At 36.3% G+C, this 22,276-nt stretch overlaps 1 pseudogene; it reads left to right on the forward strand.

Moving 5' to 3' along the window:
• The first annotated feature begins 516 nt into the window (after window positions 1-516).
• On the forward strand, window positions 517-1,040 carry LOC131748103 (serine/threonine-protein phosphatase PP1-beta catalytic subunit pseudogene; annotated as a pseudogene).
• The last annotated feature ends 21,236 nt before the right edge of the window (window positions 1,041-22,276 follow it).

The raw sequence follows: 22,276 nt of genomic DNA on the forward strand, positions 1-22,276 counted from the left end.
TAGTCATCAGGGAGATGCAAATTAAAACCACAATGAAATACTACAACTAACCCACCTGAAATACTAAAATTCAAATGATTAGTGACACTAGGTGCTGGTGACAATACAGAGAGAAAAATAATCTCCTTCACATATGTACAAAGTATAAATTAGCATATTCCTTTGGTTAAATAATTCCACATCTACAGTATTGTGTATAGACTGTACAGAATTGTGTATATTTGTGTACCAAAAGATATATACAAGAATGTTTAGGGCTGTTGGGTCTGACATGGACAGGTTTGTGGAGGCTCCACTTCTTTCTTTATGTATTTATTTATCGTGGGTGCCTTAGAGTGTGTGTGCCCTCCACTACTTGGTGCGGAGAGGGGAGGGGGAGGGCATGGGGGAAGGAGGAGTTGGAACCGGGGTCAAAACACTGCATGACTCATAGATAAGGGAATGTCAAGCTGTTGCCACAGCCCCCGTGCCTGAGAGGCCCTTGTTCCCCAGGATGGAGCACCTGGTGCCAACAAGATGGCAGATGGGGAACTGAATGGGGACAGTCTTATCACCAGACTGCTAGAAGTGTAAGGATGTTGACCAGGAATTTTGTGCAGATGACTGAAGCAGAAGTTCAGAGCTTATGTATCAAATCTTGGGAAAATTTTCACAGCCAACCTATTATTTTGGAATTGGAAGGGCCACTGAAAATTTGTGGAGGTATTCTTGGACAGTATACAGATTTGCTGTGAATATTTGAATATAGATGCTTTCCACCAGAACCCAACTATCTTTTCTTAGGAGATTATGTGGACAGAGGAAAGCAGTCTTTGGAAACCATTTGTTTGCTATTGGCTTATAAAATCAAATATCCAGGGAATTTCTTTCTCTTAAGAGGAAACCATGACTGTGCTACAGTCAATTGAATTTATGGATTCTATGATTAATGCAAAAGAATGTTTAATATTAAATTATGGAAGACCTTAACTGATTGTTTCAACTGTCTGCCTACAGCTTGGAAGATGGATATGAAATCTTTGCTAAGTGATATATGGTAACCATATTTTCAGTCCCAAATTACTTTGGTGAGTTTGATAATGCAGGTGGAATGATGAGTGTGGATGAAACTTTGATGTGTTCATTTCAGTTATTGAAGTCATCTGAAAAGAAAGCTAAGAACCAATGTGGTGGACTGAGTTCAGGATATCCTGTCATTCCACCTTGAACAGCTAATCCATTGAAGAAAAGGAGAATAAAGGAACTCTGTAAAGAAACCATCAGATTTGTTAAGGACATACTTCATAATATACAAGTGTGCACTGTAAAACCATCAAGCCATTTGACATCCTTTATGAGCATCCACCAGGGGGCAGAAAACAGAAGCAAAAAGAACTACAACCCTGCAGCCTGAAGAAAGGAGACCACAAACACAGTAAGTTAGACAAAATGAGATGACAGAGAAATATGTTGCAGACGAAGGAGCATGGTAAAAATCCACAAGACCAAATAAATGAAGAGGAAATAGGCAATCTACCTGAAAAAGAATTTATAGTAATGATACTAAAGATGACCTAAGATCTCAGAAATAGAATGCAGGAACAGATTGAAAAGATACATGAAATGTTTAACAAGGGCCTAGAAGAAATAAAGAACAAACAATCAGTGATGAATAACACAATAACCGAAATGATAAATACACTAGAAGGAACAAATAGCAGAATAACTGAGGCAGAAGAACGGATAAGTGAGATGGAAGATAGAATGGTGAATATAGCTGCCATGGAGCAGAACAAAGAAAAAGAGAATGAAAGACACAAGGACAGTCTCAGAGACTTCTGGGACAACATTAAATGCAAAAAATTCAAATTATAAGGGTCCAAGAAGAAGAGAAAGAGAAAGAGTCTGATTTGAAGAGATTATATTTGAAAACTTCCCTAACATAGGGAAGGAAATCATCACCCAATTCCAGGAAATACAGAGAATACTATACAGGATAAACCCAAGGAGATACACTCTGAGACACATATTAATAAAACTAACAAAAATTAAATAGAAAGAAAATGTATTAAAAGCAGCAAAGGGAAAGCAACAAATAATATACAATGAAATAAGCTTATCAGCTGATTTTTCAGCAAAAACTCTGCAAGCCAGAAGGGAGTGGCAGGATATATTTAGTCATGAAAGGGAAAAAAAACTGAAACCAAGAATACTCTACCCAGCAAGGATCTCATTCAGTTTCAATGGAGAAACCAAAAGCTTAACAGACAAACAAAACCTAAGAGAATTCAGCACCACCAAACCAACATTCAACAAATGCTAAAGGAACGTCTCTAGGCAGGAAACACAAGAGAAGAAAAACACCTACAAAAACAAACCCAAAACAATTAAGAAAATAGTAATAGGAATATAAATATCAATAATTACCTTAAAAGTACATGGATTAAATGCTCCAACCAAATGACACAGACTGGCTGAATGGATACAAAAACAAGACCTGTATATATGCTGTCTAAAAGACACCCACTTCAAACCTTGGGACACATATAGACTGAAAGTGAGGAGATGGAAAAAGATATTTCATGCAAATGGATATCAAAAGAAAGCTGGAGTAGCAATACTCATATGAGAAAAAATAGACTTTAAAATAAAGACTATTAAAAGAGACAAGAAAGGACACAACAAAATGATCAAGGAATCAATACAGGAAGAAGATATAAAAATTGTAAATATTTATGCACCAAAAATTCATAAGGCAAATGCTAACAGCCATAAAAGGGGAAATCAACAGTAACACAGTAATATTGGGGGACTTTAACACTCCACTTATACCAATGGATAGATCATCCAGACAGAAAATTAATAAAGAAACAGGCCTTAAATGATACATTAGACAAGACAGAATTAATTGATATTTATAGGACATTCCATCCAAAAGCATAAAATACTTTCCTCTCAAGTACACACAGAAAATACTCCAGGACAGATCACATCTTGGGTCACAAATCAAGCCTTGGTAAATTTAGTGAAACTTAAATCATAGCAAGCATCTTTCTGGCAACAACACTATGAGATTAGAAATCAATTACAGGAACAAAAATGTAAAAAGCACAAACACATGGTGGCTAAACAATATGCTGCTAAATAACCAAGAGATCACTGAACAAATAAAAAAGGAAATTCAAAAATAGCTGGAAACAAATGACCATGAAAACATCATGACCAAAAACCTATGGGATACAACAAAAGCAGGTCTAAGAAGGTAGTACATAGCAATATGATATTGCTTCAAGAAAAGAAAATCTCAAATAAACAACCTAACCATACACCTAAAGCAAATGGAGAAAGAAGAGCAACAAAAAAAACACCTAGTAAAGGAAAGAAAACATAAAGATCACAGTAGAAATAAAGGAAATAGAAATGAAGAAAACAATAGCAAAGATCAATGAAACTGAAAGCTGGCTCTTGGAGAAGATATACAGATTGCCAACAAACACATGAAAGAATGCTCAACTTCATTAATCATTAGAGAAATGCAATTGAAAAGTACAATGAGATATCATCTCACACTGGTCAGAATGGCCATCATCAAAAAATCTTGAAACAATAAATGCTGGAGAGGGTGTGGAGAAAAGGGAACACTCTTGCACTGTTGGTGGGTATGTAAATTGATACAGCCACTATGGTGAACAGTATGGAGGTTCCTTAAAAAACTACAAATAGAACTACCATATGACCCAGCAATCCCACTACTGGGCATATACCCTGAGAAAACCATAATTCAAAACGAGTCTTGTACCAAAATGTTCAGTGCAGCTCTATTTACAATAGCTAGGACATGGAAGCAACCTAAGTGTCCATCGACGATGAATGGATAAAGAAGATGTGGCACATATATACAATGGAATGTTACTCAGCCATAAAAAGAAATGAAACTGAGTTATTTGTAATGAGGTGGATAGACCTGGAGTCTGTCATACAGAGTGAAGTAAGTCAGATGGAGAAAAACAAATACTGTATGCTAACACATATATATGCAGTCTAAGGAAAAAAATGTCATGAAGAGACTAGGGGTAGGATGGGAATAAAACACATACCTACTAGAGCATGTACTTGAGGATATGGGGAGGGGGAAGAGTAAGCTGCGACAAAGTGAGAGAGTGGCATGGACATATATACACTACCAAACGTAAGGTGGATAGCTAGTGGGAAGCAGCCGCATGGCACAGGGAGATCAGCTTAGTGCTTTGTGACCACCTAGAGGGGTGGGATAAGGAGGGTGAGAGGGAAGGAGATGCAAGAGGGAAGAGATAAGGGAACATATGTATATATATAACTGATTCACTTTGTTGTAAAGCAGAAACTAACACAGCATTGTAAAAGAGTTATACTCCAATAAAGATGTTACCAAAAAAAAAAGCTAGCTCTTTGAGAGGATAAACAAATTCATCAAGCTTCAGCCAGACTCATCAAGAGAAAAAGAGAGAGAACTCAAGTCAACAAAATTAGAAATTAAAACGAAGTTACAACTGACATTGCAGGAATACAAAGGAACCTAAGAGACTAATACAAGCAACTTATGTCAATAAAATGGCCAACCTGGAAGAAATGGACAAATTCTTCAAAAAGTGCATCCTTCCAATACTGAACCAGGAAGAAATAGAAAATATGAACAGACCAATCACAAGTAATGAAATTGAAACTGTGATTAAAAATCTTCCAACACACAAAACTCCAGGACCAGATGGCTTCACAGAAGAATTCTATCAAATATTTAGGGAAGGGCTGACACCTAAACTTCTCAAACTCTTCCAAAAAATTGCAGAAGGAACACTCCCAAGCTCATTCTACGAGGCCACCATCACCCTGATTCCAAAACCAGACAGAGATATCACAAAAAAAGAAAATTCCAAGCCAATATCACTGATGAACATAGACACCAAAGTCCTGAGCAAAATACTAACAAACAGAATCCAACAGCACATTAAAAGGATCATACATCATGATCAAGTTGGATTAATCCCAGGGATTCAAGGATTCCTCAATATATGCAAATCAATCAATGTGGTACACCATATTAACAAATGAAAGAATAAAAAACATATGATCATCTCAATAGACGCAGAAAAAGCTTTTGACAAAATTCAACACCAATTTCTGACAAAAACCCTCTAGAAAGTGGGCACATAGGGAACGTATCTCAACATAATAAAGCTCATATATGACAAACACACAGCAAACACCATTCTCAATGGTGAAAAACTAAAAGCATCTCCTTTAAGATCAGGAAAACGACAAGGCTGTCCACTCTCACCACTATTATTCAACATGGCTTTGCAAGTTTTAGCCACAGCAATCCGAGAAGAAAATTAAATAAAAGGAATCCAAATTGGAAAAGAAGAAATAAAGCTGTCATTGTTTGCAGATGACATGATACTATACATAAAAAATCTTAAACATGTCACCAGAAAACTACTAGACCTAATCAGAATTTAGTGAATTTGCAGGACACAAAATTAATACACAAAAATCTCTTGCATTCCTATACACTAACAATGAAAGATCAGAAAGAGAAATTAAGGAAACAATCCCATTTACCATTGCAAGAAAAAGAATAAAATACCTGGGAATAAACCTACTTAAGGCGGCAAAATACCTGTATGCAGAAAACTATAAGATACTAAGGAAAGAAATTAAAGATGACACAGAGATATATCATGTTCTTGGATTGGAAGAATCAATATTGTGAAAATGACCATACTGCCCAAAGCAATCTACAGATTCATTGCAATCCCTGTCAAATTACCAATGGCATTTTTTTACAGAAATAGAACAAAAAATTTCCCAATTTGTATGGAAACACAAAAGACCCTGAATAGCCAAAGGAATCTTGAGAAAGAAACATGGAGCTGGAGGAATCAGGCTTCCTGATTTCACCCTATACTACGAAGCTACAGTAATACACTATGACACAAGCACAAAAACAGAAATATAGATCAATGGAAAAGGATAGAAAGCCCAGAGAGAAACCCACACACCTATGTTCACCTAATGTATGACAAAGAAGGCAATAATATACAATGGAGAAAAGACAGTCTCTTCAATAATTGGTTCTGACAAAACTACCTGTAAAAGAATGAAATTAGAACACTCCCTAACACCATACACAAAAATAAACTCAAAATGGATTTAAGACCTAAATATAAGGCCAGACACTATAAAACTCTTAGAGGACAACATAGGTAGATCATTCTTTGACATAAATCCATCAAGATCTTTTTTGACCCACCTCCTAGAGTAATGAAAATAAAAACAAAAATAAACAAATGGAACCTAATTACACTTAAAACCTTTTGCACAGCCAAGGAAACCATAAACAAGGTAAAAAAGCAACCCTCAGAATAGGAGAAAATATTTGCAAACAAAGCAACTGACAAGGAATTAATCTCCAAAATATACAAACAGCTCATGCAGCTCAATATTAAAAAAACAAACAACCTAATGAAAAAATGGGCAGAAGAACTAAATAGACATTTCCCCAAAGAAGACATACAGATGGCCAACAAACACATGAAAGGATGCTCAACATCACTAATCATTAGAGAAATGTAAATCAAAACTACAAAGAGGTATCACCTCACACCGGTCAGAATGGCCATCATCAAAAAATCTACAAACAATAAATGCTGGAGAGGGTGCAGAGAAAAGGGAACCCTCTGCCACTGTAGGTGGGAATGTAAATTGATACAGCCACTATGGAGAACAGTATGGAGGTTCCTTAAAAAACTGAAAATAAACTGCCATATGACCCAGCAATCCCACTCCTAGGCATATACCCAAAGAAAACCATACTTAGAAAAGATATGTGCACCCCAGTGTTCATTGCAGCACTATTTACAATAGCCAGGACTTGGAGGCAGCCTAAATGTCCATCAACAGAGGAATCAATAATGATATGGTACATATAGAGAATCGAATATTTCTCAGTCATAAAAAGCAAAGAAATTGTGTCTTTTGCAGAGATGTGGATGCACCTAGAGACCATCATACAGAGTGAAGTCAGAATGAGAAAAAGAAATATCTTATATTAACACATATATGTGCAATCTGGAAAATGCTATAGATGATCTTATTTGCATAGCAGAAATAGAGACACAGACATGGTGAACAAACGTATGGATACCAAGGTGGAAAGGGGGGGTGGGATGAATTTGGAGATTAGGATTGACATATATACACTGCTGTGTATAAAATAGTTTAGTTAACTAATGAGAACCTACCATATAGCACAGGGAACTCTACTCAGTGCTCTGTGTTGACCTAAGTGGGAAGGAAATCTAGAAAAGAGGGGATATATGTATAGATATCACTGATTCACTTTGCTGTACAGCAGAAACTGACACAGCAGTGTAAAACAACTATACTCCCTTCTGCTCCTCCTTGTTACTAATCTCCCACTTTGTCAAAGATAACCATTTTCCTGATATCTAGCCTCATTTTTTTATGGATTGTGAATTTTATGTACATAGAAGCATGCAGTATGTACTGTTTTGTGTTTGCCTTCTTTTGCTTAATATTATGTTTGTGAGATTCATCCACACTTTTGAATATAGCTTTAGTTCTTCATTTTCATTTCTATAGAGTATTTATTTTTATAACAGTAATGCAATGTATTAATTTATTTGAATGGCTTTGAGTATTTTGCTATTATGAAAAATGTCTTTATGAACATTTTTTTCCCTTTGGAATATAGTTGCTTTACAGTTTATTTAATGAAATAAATTTTGTTAAACACATTAGCCAAACAGGGGATGAATGTGAATGTACACTTATCTGATTATTTCCTAAAATTCCTATATCTTTAAAAATTTTTTTCTTCCAGTTTTGCTAATATAATTGACATACAGCTCTGTGTAAGTTCAAGTTCTACAGAATAAAGATTTGAAAAATTTTATTTCATGATGTGGATAATTGTCTTGAGAGAGTATTTACTTGGTGAAAATATATTAAACTAAGCAATCATGATTTATGCAGTTTTTCTGAAAGCATGTTGTACTTAAATAAAATAATCATTTTCAAATATATAATACATGGAGTCAGGATAGTAGTTTTCTTTTTGGAAGGGAGAACAAATGGTGCTTCTGGGATGCTTAGCAGTGTTCTGTTTCCTTATTTAGGTGCTTGTTACATAGGTATGTTCAGTTTATGGAAATTTATTGTGTTTTAAGCATTAAAAATAATTACAATTATATTATATCATACAGACCACATTCTCTACCTACAGTAGCTATCAGTTACAAAGCAGCCATTACTTTCCTTAGGATACTAAAAAATATCCATTATTAAATAATTCAGGTTTAAGAAAATATCATAATGGAAATTATAAAGTACCTAGAACTAAACTGTCCCTCAGAATTCATAAAGATAACCATCCCTCACATGTGTTTCTTACAAATTTACAGTACCTTTGTGGTTATAAAAATCTCTAGTGTAGAATTTAAAGTTGTCTCAGATGGGTAGTGCCCCCATCAGAATAAAATGCAAAGCTTTCAGGAATAACACATTTTTACTCAAGGTCACACAGAATTTCCAAAAATGAAATTCCAAAGAAAATATGCAACTCATATTTAAAAATATCAAAACAAACAAATGAGGTACCATAAGTGAGAGCCAGCTGAAAAAAAAAAAGATTAACAGACATAACAATAATGATTTTAGGTTTAGTATTGACTAGGTCAGAATATAAAAAGTATGATTAAAATATTAAATAGATAAAAGGAAAACTTGAAAATATGACTGAGGAATGACCAAACTAAGTTGAAAAGGAACAAAACACAATATCTAGAAATAAAAAATATAAACACTGAATTTTAAAATTTTGCCAGTGGATTAAACAACATTTTACACACATATAAAGGAGAATTAGTGAACTGAAAAATACTTCTTAAGAAAGTATCTCAAATAAAATCCACAGATTCAAAAAGTGGAAAATATAAAAGAGAAGTGAAAAGACATGGAGTATAGAATGAGACAGTCTAACATATATCTAATTCAAATTCTAGAAGGAGATTAAAGTGAGAATAGGAAACGTGAAATATTCAATATATAAAGAATAAAAGAATTGAAGAATAAAAATCCTTAGATCAATGAAGCCTCAGGCACCTTAATAAAAGTATACAAAAATAAACCACTTTATGCTTAAATATTTTAAAAACCTAGATGGTAGAAAAATAAAATTTTCTAAAACTGACTTATGAGGAAACATAAAGCCTAATTAGTCTTACAGTGATGACAAGTTGAATCAGGGATTTAAAATCTGTCTGTTAGAAAAACAGTACATCCAGGTGGATTTGCAGGTGGTATATTTGTTAACTGAAATATTATATTCTGTAAAAATGAATGAACTAGATTTACATGCAACAATATAGATGAATTTTACAAACACTTTTGAATAAATGAAGCAAGTTGGGGAAATATGTATGATATAATTCCATTTATATGAAGTACAAAAGCAGGCAAAACTAAATAACATGTTGTTCAAGGAAATCTGCATAGAGGCTATAGCTGTACAGGAAAGCAAGAGAGAAATATTCATACAAAATTAAGAGTGCTTACTTCATCTGAGAGGGAAGAAAGGGGTTTCAATTAGATAGAGGCATATGAGGGACTTCTAGGTACCAGTAATATTATATTTCTTAACTAGATGGTGGGTACATTATTGCTCCTTTTATTATTATTCTTCAGCTTTTGTGTCTAAAATGTAGTTCATGATATTTTAATGTAAAAATGTATATTTAAAGAAGTAAGTTGGGTGACATTCTAAGCACAAGAAAAAGCATGAATAAAGACATGGAGGCATGTCTTCCCTGTCAAAGTAAAAAGCATTGAAAACAGTAGACTCACAAGGGAAGGAATACTCACTTGTATCATAGCTCAAGAGGACTGACTAAAGCCAAAAGTTTGCATTATTTTCTGATTCAAAGACTTCATTAAGACACTCATTTAAAAAGATAGGCAATTTCACTTATTCCTACCAAAACTATAGTGATGCAACATAATCACCACATTTTGAACATTTTACCTTGCTTTTTTTTACTTCTAATAAATGTTACTAATAGTGCCCCACAGGCCATCACCCACAACTTAGATGAGGTGAGAAAATAATGGAAACATACTCCAGGTCCAGCTGCATTTTCCTTTAAGTGCTTTGAGACACAATTTTGAAATGTTAGAATAGTGTAACTTTCTTTCCAAGCATTAAATGTACAAGAGAGTCAATAAAGTATTTCATCATTTGTAAATTATCCTTATTACAATCTTATATGTGTATTGAAAACTGTTAATTATACATTTCTAGTTCCAGGTTTGTAGGTACTGTGCACTGAAGAATAGTAATTAAAACTTTTATATTATTAGCATACCTTCTGAAGAAATCTGATAAGAAATTATTGACATGCAATAAAATGCCATTATCCAATGTTTGCACTCAGATTTTTTATAGGTAACTTTACATCTGTAAATCTCATCCATCTGAAGTATAGGTGAAGTTTCTCTTACATAGATATCTTTGTGTTAATTTCTTAAAATGTGATTAAGTTTTTCAACATTTACTTCCAAATACACTTTTCTGGTTAAAAAACTTGATATAATGCCAATTTTCTGTTGAAATTAATATTAAAACATCAAATGTATTGTTGATTCTAGGAAGATAGAGTTTATATCTAACAAGAACTATCATCATTTATTATATTATCTCTAAAGCCATTAATATTTTAAATGGAATGATATGGGTCTTTTATCTTTCCTTTATAATTTTCCAGTTTTAAAAATGGAAATGACTAGAATACAGGGGTTATTTTTCCAAGATTTATTTTTCTAATTTCACTCTGTATATTAAATGTAATCCTAATTGACATCATATCACTACCCAATGGCCAAATAGTAGTGCTTTTTTCTACATAAATAAAGGATCCTATGTTTCCCATTATACCACTCTTTACTTCCTAACTGATCAAGTTCTCAAATGTTCAAAGTCACAAAAATGACAATACCTTAGTCTAAATACTCCCTATGGAATGTGAGCCACACATCAGCCAACTTAAACTGGAATTCTTATAAATCAAAAAGACGATTGGCAAATAAAAATACTCTAAGACAATAAAAGGATTACTACAATAGCAAATAAAACAATTTCTCTGCCACAAAGGTATTTCTCCTATTTTATCAATCTTGCACATTGAGACTAGATTAATCTTCACAAACCATACATTCATCATGGCCAACACTAGTCTTCACTCTTAGATTAAGAATTTAGAAGGATTCTTTATTGTTTATCAGATCAAGCTTACAATCTTTACTCTGGCATTCAATGCCCTCAGCTAATTTCCTCTACTTTCCTATTCCTTCAATCTCCCACCACTCTCTCTTCTACTCTCTTTCTCCTTCTCCCTCCCTCCCACCCTCACTCCCTTTACCACTGCTCCTCTCTCCTATTGTTTGAAACAAATCTTATGCCCAAATCACACAAGACACCTTGTTGCCCCATACACATGCCACAGTCTTCCCATCTCTATGTCTTTTATTTGATGCCATTTCTCACATATTCTGTTCCAACGTGCCCAGCATTCTGCCTACCTTCAGCACAAATCCGAATCTTACCTTTACTAGAAAAGCCAGCTCAAACCTCACAGCTTACTGCTAATAAGCCTGGCAATCTATCTTAATTTGTCTAATGAAACTGAGGGGATAAAAAGCTATTAAAACACACAGATGGAATCCAGTACAAACAGGTATTTTACAAATTTCTGTGTGGATATTTCTCTTAAACTGGTTTATTCTACAAACAGTAAATTCCATCTCATTTTAGGAGGAAAAATATGTGAATGATGGGGGGAAGAAAGTTGTATAGAAAAATATTTTATTCTCAAAATATAAGGGTCCAATAATAATATGAATTACACAAACATATAGTCCACTCTGAATCTTCATACCCTGAGATTCATATGGTCATCATACTCTTTTATATGAGGAAACAATGAAGCTCACATCTCAACATCTTTCATTCATTAACCTGTATTACGTTTGAGGCGTTTTGGAGTCAAGCCAAAGTACCTCATTGTCACTGGATGAATAAAATTGTCTAGCATCACAGAAAAGTGCATAAAGTATGACTAAAAGATTGTTTATTTAAAATGCATAAATTTTGTTGGAGGCTGGTCTCAAGATGGAAATGTAGAGGGATGTGAGCTCACCCCTTTTATGAAAACATGAAAACCACAACTAACTGCTGAACCACCACTGACAAAAAAATGCTGGAACTTACCAAAAGATATACCCTACATCCAAAGACAAAGAAGAAGCCATAATGAGATAGTAGGAAGGGGGAAATCATGATAAAATCAAATCCCATACCCACCAGGTGGACAATCCAAAACCAGAAAATAATTAAACCACAGATGTTCTTCCACAAGAGTGAAAGTCCTGAGTGCCACGTCAGGATTCCCAGCCTGGGGATCTGGCAACAGGAGGAGGAGACCCCAGAGAATCTGACTTTTGAAGGCCAGGTATTCCACAAGACTGGGGGAAAAATGAAACTCCACTCATGGAGGGTGCACACAAGTTTTCATGCACAACAGGACCCAGGGAAAAAAGCAGTGACCTCGTGAGATACTGGGTCAGACCTACCTGCTAATACTGAAGAGTCTCCTACAGAGCCAGGGGAAACTGTGGTTCACTGTGGAGACAAAGACAAGGGCAGCAGTACTTCTGGAGAGTACTCATTGTGTGAGCCCTCCTGGAGGCTGCCATTTCCTCCCCAAGACCTAGCCCCAACCAACAGCCTGTAGGCTCCAGTTTTGAGATGCCTAAGGCCAAACAACCAACAGGGTGGGAACACAGCCAACCCAACAGCAGACAGGCTGTGTAAAGTCTTCCTGAGCACAGCTCTGCTCACCAGAGGGACAAGACCCAACTCCAACCACCAGGGGGCAGGAACCGGTCCCTCCCATCAGGAAACCCACACAAGCCTCTTAGACAACCTCATCCACCAGAGCACAGACAGCAAGCAAAAAGAACTACAATCCTGCAGCCTGTGGAAATTAGATTATAGAGGAATATGTCCCAGATGAAGGAAAAAAGGTAAAACCCCAGAAGAACAACTTAATGAAGTGGACATAGGCAATCTACACAAAAAAGAATACAAAGGAATGATAGTAAAGATGATCCAAGATCTTGGTAAAAGTATGGTGACACAGATTCAGAAGATACAAGAAATGTTTAACAGAGACCTAGAAGAACTAAAGAACAAAAAACCAGAAGTGAACAATACAATAACTGAAATGAAAAATACACTGGAAGGAATCAAGAGCAGAACAACTGAGGCAGAAGAATGGATAAGTGAGCTGGAAGACAGAATGGTGGAAATCACTGCCATGGAACAGAATGAAGAAAAAAGAATGAACAGAAATGAAGACAGTCTGAGACCTGTGGGACAACATTAAACGCACAAACATTCACATTACAGGGGTCCCAGAAGAAGAGAGAGAGGAAGGACCTGAGAAAATACTTGAAGAGATAATAGCTGTAAACTTCCCTAACTTGGGAAAGGAAACAGTCACCCAAATCCAAGAAGCACAGAGAGTCTCAGGGAGGATAAACCCAAGGAGGAACATACCGAGACACATAGTAATCAAACCAACAAAAGTTAAAGACAAAGAAAAATATTAAATGCAACATAGGAAAGACAACAAATAACATACAAGAGGATTTCTGTAAGGTTATCAGATGATTTCTCAGCAGAAACTCTGCAGGCTAAAAGGGAGTGACATGATATATTTAAGGTGATGAAAAGGAAGAACCTACAACCAAGAATACTCTACCCAGCATTGTACTTATTCAAATTCAGTGGAGAAATCAAAAGCTTTGCAGACGAGCAAAAGCTAAGAGAATTCAGCACTGCCAGACCAGCTTTGCAACAAATGCTGAAGGAACTTCTCTAAGTGGAAAAGAAAAGGCCACAACAGTAAACAAGAAAATTTTGAATGGAATAGCTCACTGTTAAAGGCAAACATACAGTCAATGTAGGAAATCACCTGCATACAAATATGATATCAAAACCAGGAACTGTGAAAAGAGGAGAGCAGCAATGCCCAATGCAGGATATTGCAAATGCATTTGAAATTAAAAGACCAGCAACTCAAAACAATATATAAAATGTTATATCAAAACTTCATGGTAACTGCAAACTGAAAATCTACAATAGATTCACAGACAAAAAAGAAAACAGAATCCAAACACTACACTAAACTTAGTCATCAAATCAAAAGAAAAGAGAACAAAAAGGGAAGAAAAAAGACCTACAAAAACAAATCCAAAACAATGAACAAAATGGAAACAGGAACATACATATCAATAATTACCTTAAATGTAAATGGATTAAATGCTCCAACCAAAAGACATAGACTGGCTGAATGGATACAAAACCAAGAACCATATATATATATATATCTTCTGTGTACAAGACACCAACTTCAGATCTATGGACACATACAGACTGAAAGTGAGGGGATGGAAAAATATTTCATGCAAATGAAAATCAAAAGAAAGCTGGAGTAGCAATACTCATATCAGACAAAATAGACTTGATTTTTATTGGAGTATAATTGCTTTACAATGTTGTATTAGTTTCTGCTGTAAAATGAAGTGAATCAGCTATATGTATACTTATATCCCCTCCCTTTTGGACCTCCCTCTCACTGCCACATCCCACCAATCTAGGTCATCACAGAGCACCAAGCTGAGCTGCCTGTGCTATACAGCAGGTTCCCACAACCTATCTATTTCACACATGGTAGTGTATGCATGTCAAACCTAATCTTCCAATTCATCACACCCTCTCCTTTCACCCCTGTGTCCACATGTCCGTTCTCTATGTCTGCATCTTTATTCATGCCCTGCAAATAGGTTCATCTGTAACATTTTTCTAGATTCCACATATATGCATTAATATACAACATTTGTTTTTCTCTTTCAGACTTACTTCACTCTGTATGACACACTCTAGGTCCATCCATAAATCTACAAATGACGGAATTTCATTCAATTTTATTGCTGAGTAAAATTCCATTGTATATATGTACCACATATTCCTTATCATTTCATCTGTTGATGGATATTTAGGTTGTTTGGCAATTTTACTGACTATTGTAAATAGTGCTGGCTATTGTAAATAGTGCTGCAATGAACACTGGGGTACATGTGTTTTTTGAATTATGATTTACTCTGGGTATATGCCCAGTAGTGGGATTGCTGGGTAATATGGTAGTGCTATTTTTAGTTTTTTAAGGAACTCCATAATGTTCTCCATAGTGGCTGTATCAATTTACATTCCCACCAACAGAGCTAGTGGGTTCCCTTTACTCCACACATTTTCCAGCATTTATTGTTTGCAGAATTTTCATGATGGTCATTTGGACCAGTGTGAGGTGATACCTCATTGGAGTTTTGATTGGAATTTTTCTAATAATTAACAGCATTGAGCATCTTTTCATGTGCCTCTTGGCTATCTGTAAGTCTTCTTTGGAGAAATGTCTATTTAGGATTTCCATCCATTTTTTGATTAGGTTGTTTGCTTTTTTAATATTGAGTTGCATGCATTCTTTGTATATCTTGGAGATTAATCCTTTGACAGTTGCTTCATTTTCAAACGTTTTCTCCCATTCTGAGGGTTGTCTTGTCATCCTGTTTATGGTTTCCTTTGTTATGCAAAATCTTTTAACTTAATTAGGCCCCATTTGTGTACTTTTGTGTTTATTTTTATTACTCTAGGAAGTGGTAACAAGAGGAACCTTGAGGAAGAAAAACGGAGTTGGACAAATCAGGCTCCTTGATTTCAGACTATACTACAAAACTACAGTAATCAAGACATTATGGTACTGTCATAAAAACAGAAATATAGATCAGTGGTACAGAATAGAAAGCCCAGAGATATACACACACAACTATGGTCATCTAATCTATGACAAAGGAGGCAAGAATATACAATGGAGAAAAGATAGTCTCTTCAATAACTTGTGCTGGGCAAACTGGACAGCTACGTGTAAAAGAATGAAATTAGAACACTACCTAATACCATACACAAAAATAAAATTAAAATGGATTAAAGACCTAATATAAGGAGAGAGCATAAAGATGGTGGCAGAGTAAGACATGGAGATCATCTTCCTCCCCACAGATACATCAGAAATACATCTTCATGTGGAACTGCTCCTATAGAAAACCTACTGAATGCTAGCAGAAGATCTCAGACCTCCAAAAAGGTAGGAAACTCCCCACGTACCTGGGTAGGGCAGAAGAATAAAAAGGGGGAGAAATAATAGGGAAGGGACCTGCACAAGTGGGAGGGAGCTGTGAATGAGGAAAGGTTTCCACACACTAGGAAGCCCCATCATGGATGGAGACTGCAGGGGACAGAGTGGATAGCTTCAGAGCCATGGAGGAGAGCAGAGCAACAGGGGTGTGTAGGGCAAAGCAGAGAGATTCCTGCACAGAGGATCAGTGCCAACCAGCACTCACCAGCCAAAGATGCTTGTCTGCTCATGTGCCGGGGTGGGCCGGGGCTGGGATTTGAGGCTCAGGCTTCGGTCGGATCACAGGGAGAGGACTGGGGTTGGCAGTGTGAACAAAACCTGAAGGGGGCTAGTGCACCACGGCTAGCCAGGAGGGACTCCGGGAAAAGGTCTGGAACTGCCGAAGAGGCAAGAGACATTTTCTTCCCTCTTTGTTTTCTGGTGCGAGAGGAGAGAGGATTAAGAACGCTGCTTAAAGGAGCTCCAGAGAAGGGCTCAAGATGTGGCTATCAGCGCAAACCCCAGAGATGGGCATAAGATGCTAAGGCTGTTGCTTCCTCCATGAATAAGCCTGTGTGCAAGCACAGATCACTATCCACACCTCCCCTCCAGGGAGCCTGTGCAGCCCACCACTGCCAGGGTCCCATGATCCAGGGACAACTTCCCTAGGAGAATGCATGGTGAGCCTCAGGTTGGTGCAACGTCACGTTGGTCTCTGCCACAGCAGGCTTGCCCCACGTCCGTACCCTTCCCTCCCCCCAGCCTGAGTGAGCCAGAGCCCCCGAATCAGCTGCTCCTTTAACCCCATCCTGTCTGAGCGAAGAACAGATGCCCTCAGGTGACCTACACGCAGAGGCAGGGCCAAATCCAAAGCTGAAACCTGGGAGCTGTGCGAACAAAGAAGAGAAAATGAAATTTCCAAGCAGCCTCAGGAGCAGTGGATTAAAGCTCCACAATCAACTTGATGTACTCTGCATCTGTGGAACAACTAAATAGACAATGAATCATCCCAAATTGAGGAGGTGAATTTTGGAAGCAAAGATATATTAATTTCTCCCTTTTAAAAATTATTTTGTGAGTGTGTATGTGTATTCTTCTGTGTGTGATTTTGTCTGTATAGCTTTACATTCACCATTTGTCCTAGGGCTCTTCTGTCCTTTTTTTTTTTTACTTTAAAAAATTTATTCCTTGATAATTATTTTTAATTTATTTTAATAACTTTATTTTCTTTTACCTTATTTTATTTTATTCTCTTTCTTCCTTTCTATATTTTCCTGCATTTATTCTGAGCTATGTGGATGAAAGGCTCTTGGTGCTCCAGGCAGCAGTCAGCGCTGTGCCTCTGAGGTGGTAGAGCCAACTTCAAGACACTGATCAACAAAAGACCTCCCAGGTCCATGTAATATCAAATGGTGAAAATCTCCCAGAGATCTCCATCTCAACACCAAGACCCAGCTTCGCTCAATGACCAGCAAGCTACAGTTCCAGACACCCTATGTCAAATAACTAGCAAGACAGGATCACAGCCCCATCCATTAGCAGAGAGGCTGCTTAAAAGCATAAGAAGGCCACAGACACCCCAAAACACACCAAGAGATGTGGCACTGCCCACCAGAAAGACAAGATCTAGCCTCAGCCACCAGAACACAGGAACTAGTCCCCTCGAACAGGAAGCCTACACAACCCAATGAACCAACCTTAGCCACTGGGGACCAACACCAAAAACAACAGTAACTATGAACCTGCAACCTGTGAAAAGAAGACCCCAAACACAGTAAGTTAAGAAAAATGAGAAGACAGAAAAACACACAGCAGATGAAGAAGAAAGGTAAAAACCCACCAGACCTAACAAATGAAAAGGAAATAGACAGTATACCTGAAAGTGTATTGAGAATAATGATAGAAAAGATGATCCAAAATCTTGGAAATAGAATGGAGAAAATACAAGAAACATTTAAAAAGGACCTAGAAGAAATATAAAGCAAAAAAACAATGATGAAAAACTAAATAAAGGAAATTAAAAATTCTCTGGAAGGGACCAGTAGCAGAATAACAGGCAGAAGAACGGATAAGTGACCTGCAAGATAAAATAGTGGAACTAATTACTGCAAAGCAGAATAAAGAAAAAAGAATGAAAAGAACTGAGGGCAGTCTCAGAGATTTCTAGGACAACATTAAACATACCAACATTCGAATTATAGGGGTCCCAGAGGAAGAAGAGAAAAAGAAAGGGACTGAGAAAATATTTGAAGTGATTATAGTTGAAAACTTCCCTAATATGGGAAAGGAAATAGTTAATCAAGTCCAGTAATCACAGAGAGTTGCATACAGGATAAATCCAAGGAGAAACATGCAGGACACATATTAAGCAAGCTATCACAAATTAAATACAAAGAAAACATATTAAAAGCAGCAAGGGAAAAACAACAAATAACACACAAGGGAATCAGCACAAGGTTAACAGCTGATTTTTCAGCAGAAACTCTGCAAGCCAGAAGGGAGTGGCAGGCCATATTTAAAGAGAAGAAGGAGAAAAAGCTACAACCAAGATTACTCTACCCAACAAGGATCTAATTCAGATTTGATGGAGAAATTAAAACCTTTACAGACAAGCAAAACCTGAGAGAGTTCAGGACCATCAAACCAGCTTTACAACAAATGCTAAAGGCACTTTGCTAGGCAAGAAACACAACAGAAGGTAAGGACCTGCAATAACAAAACCCAAAATAATTAAGAAAATGGGAATAGGAACATACATGTTGATAATTACCTTAAATGTAAATGAATTAAATGCTCCCACCAAAAGACATAGATTCACAGAATGGATACAAAAACAAGACCCATATTTACACTGTCTACAAGCGACCCACTTCAGACCTAGGCACACATACAGACTGAAAGTGAGGGGATGGAAAAAGATATTCCATGCAAATGGAAATCAAAAGAAAGCTGGAGTAGCAATTATCATATCAGACAAAATAGACTTTAAAATAAAGACTATTACAAGAGACAAAGAAGGACACTACATAACAATCAAGGGATCAATCAAAGAAGAAGATATAACACTTGTAAATATTTATGCACCCAACATAGGAGCACCTCAATACATAAGGCAAATACTAACAGCCATGAAAGGAGAAATCAACAGTAACACATTCAGAGTAGGGGACTTTAACAGCCCACTTTCACCAATGGACAGATCAGCCAAAATGAAAATTAAAAAGGAAGCACAAGATTTAAATGATACATTAAACAAGATAGGCTTAATTGATATTTAAAAGACATTCCATCCACAAACAACAGAATACACATTCTTCTCAAGTGCTCATGGAACATTCTCCAGGATAGATCATATCCTGGGTCACAAATCAAGCCTTGGTAAAATTAAGAAAATTGAAATTGTATCAAGTATTGTTTCCTCCCACAATGCTGTGAGACTAGATATCAATTACAGGAAAAGATCGGTAAAAATACAAACGCATGGATGCTAAACATTATACTACTTAATAACGAAATGATCACTGAAGAAATCAAAAAAATACCTAGAAACAAATGACAATGGAAACATAACTATGCAAAACATATGGGATGAAGCAAAAGCAGTTCTAAGAGGGAAATTTATAGCAAATACAATCCTACCTTAAGAAACAGGAAACATCTCGAATAAACAACCTAAACTTGAACCTAAAGCAATTAGAGAAAGAAGAACAAAAAAAACCCCAAAGTTAGCAGAAGGAAAGAAATCATAAAGTTCAGATCACAAATAAATGAAAGAGAAATGAAGGAAATAATACCAAAGTTCAATAAAACTAAAAGCTGGTTCCTTGAGATCATAAACAAAATTGATAAACCATTAACCAGACTCATGAAGAAAAAAAGGAAGACGACTCAAATCAATAGAATTAGAAATGAAAAAGGAGATGTAACAACTGACACTGCAGAAATACAAAGGATCATGAGAGATTACTACAAGCAACTCTATGGCAATAAAATGGACAACCTGGAAGAAATGGACAGTCTTTGAAATACACAACCTGCCGAGACTGCACCAGGAAGAAATAGAAAATATGAACAGACAAATCACAAGCACTGAAATTGAAACTGTAATAAAAATCTTCCAACAAACAAAAGCTCAGGACCAGATGGCTTAGAGGTGAATTCTTTCACACAATTAGAGAAGAGCTAACAGCTATCCTGCTCAAACTCTTCCAAAATATAGCAGAGGAAGGACCACTCCCAAACTCATTATATGAGGCCACCATCACCCAGATACCAAAACCAGACAAACACGTTGCAAAGAAGGAAAACTACAGGCCTATATCACTGATGAACATAGATGCAAAAATCCTCAACAAAATAATAGCAATCAGAATGCAACAGCACATTAAAAGGATCATACACCATGATCAAGTGGGGTTGATCCCAGGAATGCAAGGATTCTTCAACATACACAATCAATCAAGGTGATACATGATATCAACAAACTGAAGAAAAACCGTATGATTATCTCAATCGATGCAGAGAAAGCTTTTGACAAAATTCAACACCCATTTATGATAAAAACCCTGCAGAAAGTAGGCAAAGAGGGAAATTTCCTCAACATAGTAAAGACCATATATGACAAACCCACAGCCAACATCATCCTCAATGGTGAAAAACTGAAACTATTTCCACTATTATCAGGAACAATACAAGGTTGCCCACTCTCACCACTATTATTCAACATAGATTTGGAAGTTTTTAGCCTCACCAATCAGAGACAAAAAAGAAATAAAAGGAATACAAATCAAAAAAGAAGAATTAATGCTGTCACTGTTTGCAGATGACATGATATTATACATAGAGAATCCTAAAGCTGCTACCAGAAAACCTCTAGAGCTAATCAATGAATTTGGTAAAGTAGCAGGGTACAAAATTTCTCCACAGAAATCCCTGGTATTCCTATACACTAATGATAAAAAATCTGAAAGTGAAATTAGGAAAACACCCCCATTTGCCATTGCAAGAAAAAGAATAAAATATCTAGGAATAAACCTACCTAAGGAGACAAAAGATCTGTATGCAGAAAATTATAAGACACTGAAGAAAGAAATTAAAGATTATACAAATAGATGGAGAGATACACCATGTTCTTGGATTGGAAGAACCAACATTGTGAAAATGACTCTACTACCCAAAGCAATCTACAGATTCAATGCAATCCCTATCAAACTACCATTGGCATTTTTCTCAGAACTAGGACAAACAATTTCACAATTTGAATGGAAACACAAAAGACCCTGTATAGCCAAAGAAATCTTGAGAACAATAAATGGATCTGGACAAATCAGGCTCCCTGACTTCAGACTATACTACAAAGCTACAATAATCAAGAAAGTATGGTACTGGCACAAGAACATAAATATAGATCAAGGGAACAGGATTGAAAACCCAGGGATAAACCCATGCACATACGGTCACCTTATTTTAAAAAAGGAGGCAATAATACACAATGGAGAAAAGGCAGACTCTTCAATAAGTGGTGCTGGGAAAACTGGACAGGTACATGTAAAATTATGAAATTAGAACACTCCTTAACACCATACACAAAAATAAACTCAAAATGGATTAAAGGCCTAAATGTAAGGCCAGACACTGTCAAACTCTTAGAGGAAAACATAGGCAGAACACTCTATGACATAAATCACAGCAAGATCCTTTTTGACCCATCTCCTAGAGAAATGGAAATAAAAACAAAAATAAACAAACGGGACCTAATGAACCTTCAAAGCTTTTGCACAGCAAAGGATACCATAAACAAGACCAAAAGACAACCCTCAGAATGGGAGAAAATATTTGCAAATGAAGCAACTGACAAAGGATTAATATCCAAAATTTATAAGCAACTCATGCAGCTCAATAACAAAAAATGAACAACCCAATCCAAAAATGGGCAGAAGAACTAAATAGAC

Source organism: Kogia breviceps, chromosome X (assembly GCF_026419965.1).
Source record: "Kogia breviceps isolate mKogBre1 chromosome X, mKogBre1 haplotype 1, whole genome shotgun sequence".
Lineage (NCBI taxonomy): Eukaryota > Metazoa > Chordata > Mammalia > Artiodactyla > Physeteridae > Kogia > Kogia breviceps.